This window comes from Lactuca serriola, chromosome 1 (genome assembly GCF_051521515.1).
Source record: "Lactuca serriola cultivar US96UC23 chromosome 1, Lser_US96UC23_V15, whole genome shotgun sequence".
NCBI classification, from domain to species: Eukaryota; Viridiplantae; Streptophyta; class Magnoliopsida; order Asterales; family Asteraceae; genus Lactuca; species Lactuca serriola.
In genome coordinates, this window is record NC_136408.1 from 223,718,795 (window position 1) to 223,730,816 (window position 12,022).

Genomic DNA, 12,022 nt, shown 5'->3' on the forward strand with positions numbered 1-12,022 from the left:
TTGAGTTTGAAAGTCCACTCAAGGAGCTAGCTAGAGCTTTAAATCACATCATCTTCTTCCATTATAAGTGTATTATATTAATTGAGAAATCATATTATTTAATTAGTATTGATCAAGAATTAATATAGTGATCCAAAGAGACTAATTAAATTAGCGGCGACTAATTATGTAAATTAGCGATGCATTTGGTTTGGGCTATTTATCCATGACAAACTCAATATATGTGAGAGTCCATGAAGAGTTAGTCCACATGAGTTATGGATCGTAAGCCTAAGTGTAAGAATTAGGGTTACAAATGACTCTTGGAATTCTAACACCATATATGTAACCCCTTGGACCCCAAAATCAGATGACATAGCATTATAGTTAGGGTATTGCCGATTCTAGGGTGCTCTTAACCTCTCTCATAATTCCTCTAATTGTTGGTGGTGTTTTGTGAAGCATTTGAGACATCGCACTTGAGGTGCTAAGCTCTTAAAGGCTAAGTAATACAAGCTACATAAAGAGGTAATCATCAAACTTGTTTTTATGATTCATATATAAAGTTGTATGCTAGTTAGGATTCATGCTTTTGAAAATTGTTTATGGCATATATAACTAGAAAAAAACTTAGATCACAAGCATTAGCGTTGTATGTGCTTCATACGAGTGTTATAGTGCTCAAAACCCATCGTGGTATCAGAGCCTAGGGTAGTTTTCTTTTATATTGATGCATTGGTTGATTTTGAAAGCTGAAAAAGTCACATTTCTGGCCTCTGACTGATGGACTCGACAACTGTCACAACTGGCAATTTAGCCATGAAGTTTTGTGATCATGTAAACATCATCCATGATAATACTTGTAGCTCTAACTTCATATTATACACTATATTCATTCTATGACAACACACTTAATCAAGATTTACAAATGAAATTCAAAACTCTATGCAAAACATTTCTAAAAGTCAATTGGGAATTGAAAGCCCTAAAAATCCCGGTTCAAGTTTTATATGGACTAAAATTTTCTTATTAGGCCTAATGGACCAATAAGCATTCTATTCGACTATATTGGGATTGGAAACCCTATTTGGATTCTAAATGGACCCAATTCATAAATCGATATCATTTTGGGCGTTTTCGGCGTAAAATGATTCATTCTAACCCTAATGGGCCTTATTGGGCCATAAACTCCTTCTTTTTTATTCAAATGGGCCGTGAACCATCCTAAGGGCCCAATGGGCCGAAAAATAATATTTAGCCTATGTAATTCGATCAAAGCCAAGGATTTGAGCCCAAATCTAATTCACCTTCATTCATTGAGCTCATTCTCGGTCCAATGCGTTTATAACAAAAAATTTATTTTTTGCATGGAGTTAAATGGTGTCACCTCAACTTTACCTTGTGGTTCTTCATGCTAATTAACCCGTAAACAAAAATGAAAACCAAATACATCTAGGCACCATCTTATCATCACCTCCTCTCTCCTTCTCTCTTTATTACCTTCGGTCGATAGGCAAACCACACACACACACACACAATATCAAGCCCTCTCTAATACATGTTCAAGAACACCTCTCCCCTTCCGTCAAGAATTTTCAAGATTTAGAGCCTTTCAAGGAGGTTTTTCATTCAAAATCACTTCAAGATACACTCTTGTGGTAAGATCATGTAAACTTGAGTTTGAAAGTCCACTCAAGGAGCTAGCTAGAGCTTTAAATCACATCATCTTCTTCCATTATAAGTGTATTATATTAATTGAGAAATCATATTATTTAATTAGTATTGATCAAGAATTAATATTGTGATCCAAAGAGACTAATTAAATTAGCGGCGACTAATTATGTAAATTAGCGATGCATTTGGTTTGGGCTATTTATCCATGACAAACTCAATATATGTGAGAGTCCATGAAGAGTTAGTCCACATGAGTTATGGATCGTAAGCCTAAGTGTAAGAATTAGGGTTACAAATGACTCTTGGAATTCTAACACCATATATGTAACCCCTTGGACCCCAAAATCAGATGACATAGCATTATAGTTAGGGTATTGCCGATTCTAGGGTGCTCTTAACCTCTCTCATAATTCCTCTAATTGTTGGTGGTGTTTTGTGAAGCATTTGAGACATCGCACTTGAGGTGCTAAGCTCTTAAAGGCTAAGTAATACAAGCTACATAAAGAGGTAATCATCAAACTTGTTTTTATGATTCATATATAAAGTTGTATGCTAGTTAGGATTCATGCTTTTGAAAATTGTTTATGGCATATATAACTAGAAAAAAACTTAGATCACAAGCATTAGCGTTGTATGTGCTTCATACGAGTGTTATAGTGCTCAAAACCCATCGTGGTATCAGAGCCTAGGGTAGTTTTCTTTTATATTGATGCATTGGTTGATTTTGAAAGCTGAAAAAGTCACATTTCTGGCCTCTGACTGATGGACTCGACAACTGTCACAACTGGCAATTTAGCCATGAAGTTTTGTGATCATGTAAACATCATCCATGATAATACTTGTAGCTCTAACTTCATATTATACACTATATTCATTCTATGACAACACACTTAATCAAGATTTACAAATGAAATTCAAAACTCTATGCAAAACATTTCTAAAAGTCAATTGGGAATTGAAAGCCCTAAAAATCCCGGTTCAAGTTTTATATGGACTAAAATTTTCTTATTAGGCCTAATGGACCAATAAGCATTCTATTCGACTATATTGGGATTGGAAACCCTATTTGGATTCTAAATGGACCCAATTCATAAATCGATATCATTTTGGGCGTTTTCGGCGTAAAATGATTCATTCTAACCCTAATGGGCCTTATTGGGCCATAAACTCCTTCTTTTTTATTCAAATGGGCCGTGAACCATCCTAAGGGCCCAATGGGCCGAAAAATAATATTTAGCCTATGTAATTCGATCAAAGCCAAGGATTTGAGCCCAAATCTAATTCACCTTCATTCATTGAGCTCATTCTCGGTCCAATGCGTTTATAACAAAAAATTTATTTTTTGCATGGAGTTAAATGGTGTCACCTCAACTTTACCTTGTGGTTCTTCATGCTAATTAACCCGTAAACAAAAATGAAAACCAAATACATCTAGGCACCATCTTATCATCACCTCCTCTCTCCTTCTCTCTTTATTACCTTCGGTCGATAGGCAAACCACACACACACACACACAATATCAAGCCCTCTCTAATACATGTTCAAGAACACCTCTCCCCTTCCGTCAAGAATTTTCAAGATTTAGAGCCTTTCAAGGAGGTTTTTCATTCAAAATCACTTCAAGATACAGTCTTGTGGTAAGATCATGTAAACTTGAGTTTGAAAGTCCACTCAAGGAGCTAGCTAGAGCTTTAAATCACATCATCTTCTTCCATTATAAGTGTATTATATTAATTGAGAAATCATATTACATAATTAGTATTGATCAAGAATTAATATAGTGATCCAAAGAGACTAATTAAATTAGCGGCGACTAATTATGTAAACTAGCGATGCATTTGGTTTGGGCTACTTATCCATGACAAACTACATATATGTGAGAGTCCATGAAGAGTTAGTCCACACGAGTTATGGATCGTAAGCCTAAGTGTAAGAATTAGGGTTACAAATGACTCTTGGAATTCTAATACCGTATATGTTACCCCTTGGACCCCAAAATCAGATGACATAGCATTATAGCAAGGGTATTGCCGATTCTAGGGTGCTCTTAACCTCTCTCATAAGTCCTCTAATTGTTGGTGGTGTTTTGTGAAGCATTTGAGACATCGCACTTGAGGTGCTAAGCTCTTAAAGGCTAAGTAATACAAGCTACATAAAGAGGTAATCATCAAACTTGTTTTTATGATTCATATATAAAGTTGTATGCTAGTTAGGATTCATGCTTTTGAAAATTGTTTATGGCATATATAACTAGAGAAAACTTAGATCAAAAGCATTAGCGTTGTATGTGCGTCATACGAGTGTTATAGTGCTCAAAACCCATCGTGGTATCAGAGCCTAGGGTAGTTTTCTTTTATATTGATGCATTGGTTGATTTTGAAAGCTGAAAAAGTCACATTTCTGGCCTCTGACTGATGGACTCGACAACTGTCACAACTGGCAATTTAGCCATGAAGTTTTGTGATCATGTAAACATAAACCATGATAATACTTGTAGCTCTAACTTCATATTATACACTATATTCATTCTATGACAACACACTTAATCAAGATTTACAAATGAAATTCAAAACTCTATGCAAAACATTTCTAAAAGTCAATTGGGAATTGAAAGCCCTAAAAATCCTGGTTCAAGTTTTATATGGACTAAAATTTTCTTATTAGGCCTAATGGACCAATAAACATTCTATTCGACTATATTGGGATTGGAAACCCTATTTGGATTCTAAATGGACCCAATTCATAAATCGATATCATTTTGGACGTTTTCGGCGTAAAATGATTCATTCTAACCCTAATGGGCCTTATTGGGCCATAAACTCCTTCTTTTTTATTCAAATGGGCCGTGAACCATCCTAAGGGCCCAATGGGCCGAAAAATAATATTTAGCCTATGTAATTCGATCAAAGCCAAGGATTTGAGCCCAAATCTAATTCACCTTCATTCATTGAGCTCATTCTCGGTCCAATGCGTTTATAACAAAAAATTTATTTTTTGCATGGAGTTAAATGGCGTCACCTCAACTTTACCTTGTGGTTCTTCATGCTAATTAACCCGTAAACAAAAATGAAAACCAAATACATCTAGGCACCATCTTATCATCACCTCCTCTCTCCTTCTCTCTTTATTACCTTCGGTCGATAGGCAAACCACACACACACACACACACAATATCAAGCCCGCTCTAATACATGTTCAAGAACACCTCTCCCCTTCCATCAAGAATTTTCAAGATTTAGAGCCTTTCAAGGAGGTTTTTCATTCAAAATAACTTCAAGATACACTCTTGTGGTAAGATCATGTAAACTTGAGTTTGAAAGTCCACTCAAGGAGCTAGCTAGAGCTTTAAATCACATCATCTTCTTCCATTATAAGTGTATTATATTAATTGAGAAATCATATTACTTAATTAGTATTGATCAAGAATTAATATAGTGATCCAAAGAGACTAATTAAATTAGCGGCGACTAATTATGTAAATTAGCGATGCATTTGGTTTGGGCTACTTATCCATGACAAACTACATATATGTGAGAGTCCATGAAGAGTTAGTCCACACGAGTTATGGATCGTAAGCCTAAGTGTAAGAATTAGGGTTACAAATGACTCTTGGAATTCTAATACCATATATGTTACCCCTTGGACCCCAAAATCAGATGACATAGCATTATAGCAAGGGTATTGCCGATTCTAGGGTGCTCTTAACCTCTCTCATAAGTCCTCTAATTGTTGGTGGTGTTTTGTGAAGCATTTGAGACATCGCACTTGAGGTGCTAAGCTCTTAAAGGCTAAGTAATACAAGCTACATAAAGAGGTAATCATCAAACTTGTTTTTATGATTCATATATAAAGTTGTATGCTAGTTAGGATTCATGCTTTTGAAAATTGTTTATGGCATATATAACTAGAGAAAACTTAGATCAAAAGCATTAGCGTTGTATGTGCGTCATACGAGTGTTATAGTGCTCAAAACCCATTGTGGTATCAGAGCCTAGGGTAGTTTTCTTTTATATTGATGCATTGGTTGATTTTGAAAGCTGAAAAAGTCACATTTCTGGCCTCTGACTGATGGACTCGACAACTGTCACAACTGGCAATTTAGCCATGAAGTTTTGTGATCATGTAAACATAAACCATGATAATACTTGTAGCTCTAACTTCATATTATACACTATATTCATTCTATGACAACACACTTAATCAAGATTTACAAATGAAATTCAAAACTCTATGCAAAACATTTCTAAAAGTCAATTGGGAATTGAAAGCCCTAAAAATCCTGGTTCAAGTTTTATATGGACTAAAATTTTCTTATTAGGCCTAATGGACCAATAAGCATTCTATTCGACTATATTGGGATTGGAAACCCTATTTGGATTCTAAATGGACCCAATTCATAAATCGATATCATTTTGGACGTTTTCGGCGTAAAATGATTCATTCTAACCCTAATGGGCCTTATTGGGCCATAAACTCCTTCTTTTTTATTCAAATGGGCCGTGAACCATCCTAAGGGCCCAATGGGCCGAAAAATAATATTTAGCCTATGTAATTCGATCAAAGCCAAGGATTTGAGCCCAAATCTAATTCACCTTCATTCATTGAGCTCATTCTCGGTCCAATGCGTTTATAACAAAAAATTTATTTTTTGCATGGAGTTAAATGGCGTCACCTCAACTTTACCTTGTGGTTCTTCATGCTAATTAACCCGTAAACAAAAATGAAAACCAAATACATCTAGGCACCATCTTATCATCACCTCCTCTCTCCTTCTCTCTTTATTACCTTCGGTCGATAGGCAAACCACACACACACACACACACACAATATCAAGCCCGCTCTAATACATGTTCAAGAACACCTCTCCCCTTCCATCAAGAATTTTCAAGATTTAGAGCCTTTCAAGGAGGTTTTTCATTCAAAATAACTTCAAGATACACTCTTGTGGTAAGATCATGTAAACTTGAGTTTGAAAGTCCACTCAAGGAGCTAGCTAGAGCTTTAAATCACATCATCTTCTTCCATTATAAGTGTATTATATTAATTGAAAAATCATATTACTTAATTAGTATTGATCAAGAATTAATATAGTGATCCAAAGAGACTAATTAAATTTGCGGCGACTAATTATGTAAATTAGCGATGCATTTGGTTTGGGCTACTTATCCATGACAAACTACATATATGTGAGAGTCCATGAAGAGTTAGTCCACACGAGTTATGGATCGTAAGCCTAAGTGTAAGAATTAGGGTTACAAATGACTCTTGGAATTCTAATACCATATATGTTACCCCTTGGACCCCAAAATCAGATGACATAGCATTATAGCAAGGGTATTGCCGATTCTAGGGTGCTCTTAACCTCTCTCATAAGTCCTCTAATTGTTGGTGGTGTTTTGTGAAGCATTTGAGACATCGCACTTGAGGTGCTAAGCTCTTAAAGGCTAAGTAATACAAGCTACATAAAGAGGTAATCATCAAACTTGTTTTTATGATTCATATATAAAGTTGTATGCTTGTTAGGATTCATGCTTTTGAAAATTCTTTATGGCATATACAACTAGAGAAAACTTAGATCAAAAGCATTAGCGTTGTATGTGCGTCATACGAGTGTTATAGTGCTCAAAACCCATCGTGGTATCAGAGCCTAGGGTAGTTTTCTTTTATATTGATGCATTGGTTGATTTTGAAAGTTGAAAAAGTCACATTTCTGGCCTCTGACTGATGGACTCGACAACTGTCACAACTGGCAATTTAGCCATGAAGTTTTGGGATCCTGTAAACATCATCCATGATAATACTTGTAGCTCTAACTTCATATTATACACTATATTCATTCTATGACAACACACTTAATCAAGATTTACAAATGAAATTCAAAACTCTATGCAAAACATTTCTAAAAGTCAATTGGGAATTGAAAGCCCTAAAAATCCCGGTTCAAGTTTTATATGGACTAAAATTTTCTTATTAGGCCTAATGGACCAATAAGCATTCTATTCGACTATATTGGGATTAGAAACCCTATTTGGATTCTAAATGGACCCAATTCATAAATCGATATCATTTTGGACGTTTTGGGCGTAAAATGATTCATTCTAACCCTAATGGGCCTTATTGGGCCATAAACTCCTTCTTTTTTATTCAAATGGGCCGTGAACCATCCTAAGGGCCCAATGGGCCGAAAAATAATATTTAGCCTATGTAATTCGATCAAAGCCAAGGATTTGAGCCCAAATCTAATTCACCTTCATTCATTGAGCTCATTCTCGGTCCAATGCGTTTATAACAAAAAAATTATTTTTTGCATGGAGTTAAATGGTGTCACCTCAACTTTACCTTGTGGTTCTTCATGCTAATTAACCCGTAAACAAAAATGAAAACCAAATACATCTAGGCACCATCTTATCATCACCTCCTCTCTCCTTCTCTCTTTATTACCTTCGGTCGATAGGCAAACCACACACACACACACACACAATATCAAGCCCTCTCTAATACATGTTCAAGAACACCTCTCCCCTTCCGTCAAGAATTTTCAAGATTTAGAGCCTTTCAAGGAGGTTTTTCATTCAAAATCACTTCAAGATACACTCTTGTGGTAAGATCATGTAAACTTGAGTTTGAAAGTCCACTCAAGGAGCTAGCTAGAGCTTTAAATCACATCATCTTCTTCCATTATAAGTGTATTATATTAATTGAGAAATCATATTATTTAATTAGTATTGATCAAGAATTAATATAGTGATCCAAAGAGACTAATTAAATTAGCGGCGACTAATTATGTAAATTAGCGATGCATTTGGTTTGGGCTATTTATCCATGACAAACTCAATATATGTGAGAGTCCATGAAGAGTTAGTCCACATGAGTTATGGATCGTAAGCCTAAGTGTAAGAATTAGGGTTACAAATGACTCTTGGAATTCTAACACCATATATGTAACCCCTTGGACCCCAAAATCAGATGACATAGCATTATAGTTAGGGTATTGCCGATTCTAGGGTGCTCTTAACCTCTCTCATAATTCCTCTAATTGTTGGTGGTGTTTTGTGAAGCATTTGAGACATCGCACTTGAGGTGCTAAGCTCTTAAAGGCTAAGTAATACAAGCTACATAAAGAGGTAATCATCAAACTTGTTTTTATGATTCATATATAAAGTTGTATGCTAGTTAGGATTCATGCTTTTGAAAATTGTTTATGGCATATATAACTAGAAAAAAACTTAGATCACAAGCATTAGCGTTGTATGTGCTTCATACGAGTGTTATAGTGCTCAAAACCCATCGTGGTATCAGAGCCTAGGGTAGTTTTCTTTTATATTGATGCATTGGTTGATTTTGAAAGCTGAAAAAGTCACATTTCTGGCCTCTGACTGATGGACTCGACAACTGTCACAACTGGCAATTTAGCCATGAAGTTTTGTGATCATGTAAACATCATCCATGATAATACTTGTAGCTCTAACTTCATATTATACACTATATTCATTCTATGACAACACACTTAATCAAGATTTACAAATGAAATTCAAAACTCTATGCAAAACATTTCTAAAAGTCAATTGGGAATTGAAAGCCCTAAAAATCCCGGTTCAAGTTTTATATGGACTAAAATTTTCTTATTAGGCCTAATGGACCAATAAGCATTCTATTCGACTATATTGGGATTAGAAACCCTATTTGGATTCTAAATGGACCCAATTCATAAATCGATATCATTTTGGGCGTTTTCGGCGTAAAATGATTCATTCTAACCCTAATGGGCCTTATTGGGCCATAAACTCCTTCTTTTTTATTCAAATGGGCCGTGAACCATCCTAAGGGCCCAATGGGCCGAAAAATAATATTTAGCCTATGTAATTCGATCAAAGCCAAGGATTTGAGCCCAAATCTAATTCACCTTCATTCATTGAGCTCATTCTCGGTCCAATGCGTTTATAACAAAAAAATTATTTTTTGCATGGAGTTAAATGGTGTCACCTCAACTTTACCTTGTGGTTCTTCATGCTAATTAACCCGTAAACAAAAATGAAAACCAAATACATCTAGGCACCATCTTATCATCACCTCCTCTCTCCTTCTCTCTTTATTACCTTCGGTCGATAGGCAAACCACACACACACACACACACATAATATCAAGCCCTCTCTAATACATGTTCAAGAACACCTCTCCCCTTCCGTCAAGAATTTTCAAGATTTAGAGCCTTTCAAGGAGGTTTTTCATTCAAAATCACTTCAAGATACACTCTTGTGGTAAGATCATGTAAACTTGAGTTTGAAAGTCCACTCAAGGAGCTAGCTAGAGCTTTAAATCACATCATCTTCTTCCATTATAAGTGTATTATATTAATTGAGAAATCATATTATTTAATTAGTATTGATCAAGAATTAATATAGTGATCCAAAGAGACTAATTAAATTAGCGGCGACTAATTATGTAAATTAGCGATGCATTTGGTTTGGGCTATTTATCCATGACAAACTCAATATATGTGAGAGTCCATGAAGAGTTAGTCCACATGAGTTATGGATCGTAAGCCTAAGTGTAAGAATTAGGGTTACAAATGACTCTTGGAATTCTAACACCATATATGTAACCCCTTGGACCCCAAAATCAGATGACATAGCATTATAGTTAGGGTATTGCCGATTCTAGGGTGCTCTTAACCTCTCTCATAATTCCTCTAATTGTTGGTGGTGTTTTGTGAAGCATTTGAGACATCGCACTTGAGGTGCTAAGCTCTTAAAGGCTAAGTAATACAAGCTACATAAAGAGGTAATCATCAAACTTGTTTTTATGATTCATATATAAAGTTGTATGCTAGTTAGGATTCATGCTTTTGAAAATTGTTTATGGCATATATAACTAGAAAAAAACTTAGATCACAAGCATTAGCGTTGTATGTGCTTCATACGAGTGTTATAGTGCTCAAAACCCATCGTGGTATCAGAGCCTAGGGTAGTTTTCTTTTATATTGATGCATTGGTTGATTTTGAAAGCTGAAAAAGTCACATTTCTGGCCTCTGACTGATGGACTCGACAACTGTCACAACTGGCAATTTAGCCATGAAGTTTTGTGATCATGTAAACATCATCCATGATAATACTTGTAGCTCTAACTTCATATTATACACTATATTCATTCTATGACAACACACTTAATCAAGATTTACAAATGAAATTCAAAACTCTATGCAAAACATTTCTAAAAGTCAATTGGGAATTGAAAGCCCTAAAAATCCCGGTTCAAGTTTTATATGGACTAAAATTTTCTTATTAGGCCTAATGGACCAATAAGCATTCTATTCGACTATATTGGGATTGGAAACCCTATTTGGATTCTAAATGGACCCAATTCATAAATCGATATCATTTTGGGCGTTTTCGGCGTAAAATGATTCATTCTAACCCTAATGGGCCTTATTGGGCCATAAACTCCTTCTTTTTTATTCAAATGGGCCGTGAACCATCCTAAGGGCCCAATGGGCCGAAAAATAATATTTAGCCTATGTAATTCGATCAAAGCCAAGGATTTGAGCCCAAATCTAATTCACCTTCATTCATTGAGCTCATTCTCGGTCCAATGCGTTTATAACAAAAAATTTATTTTTTGCATGGAGTTAAATGGTGTCACCTCAACTTTACCTTGTGGTTCTTCATGCTAATTAACCCGTAAACAAAAATGAAAACCAAATACATCTAGGCACCATCTTATCATCACCTCCTCTCTCCTTCTCTCTTTATTACCTTCGGTCGATAGGCAAACCACACACACACACACACAATATCAAGCCCTCTCTAATACATGTTCAAGAACACCTCTCCCCTTCCGTCAAGAATTTTCAAGATTTAGAGCCTTTCAAGGAGGTTTTTCATTCAAAATCACTTCAAGATACACTCTTGTGGTAAGATCATGTAAACTTGAGTTTGAAAGTCCACTCAAGGAGCTAGCTAGAGCTTTAAATCACATCATCTTCTTCCATTATAAGTGTATTATATTAATTGAGAAATCATATTATTTAATTAGTATTGATCAAGAATTAATATTGTGATCCAAAGAGACTAATTAAATTAGCGGCGACTAATTATGTAAATTAGCGATGCATTTGGTTTGGGCTATTTATCCATGACAAACTCAATATATGTGAGAGTCCATGAAGAGTTAGTCCACATGAGTTATGGATCGTAAGCCTAAGTGTAAGAATTAGGGTTACAAATGACTCTTGGAATTCTAACACCATATATGTAACCCCTTGGACCCCAAAATCAGATGACATAGCATTATAGTTAGGGTATTGCCGATTCTAGGGTGCTCTTAACCTCTCTCATAATTCCTCTAATTGTTGGTGGTGTTTTGTGAAGC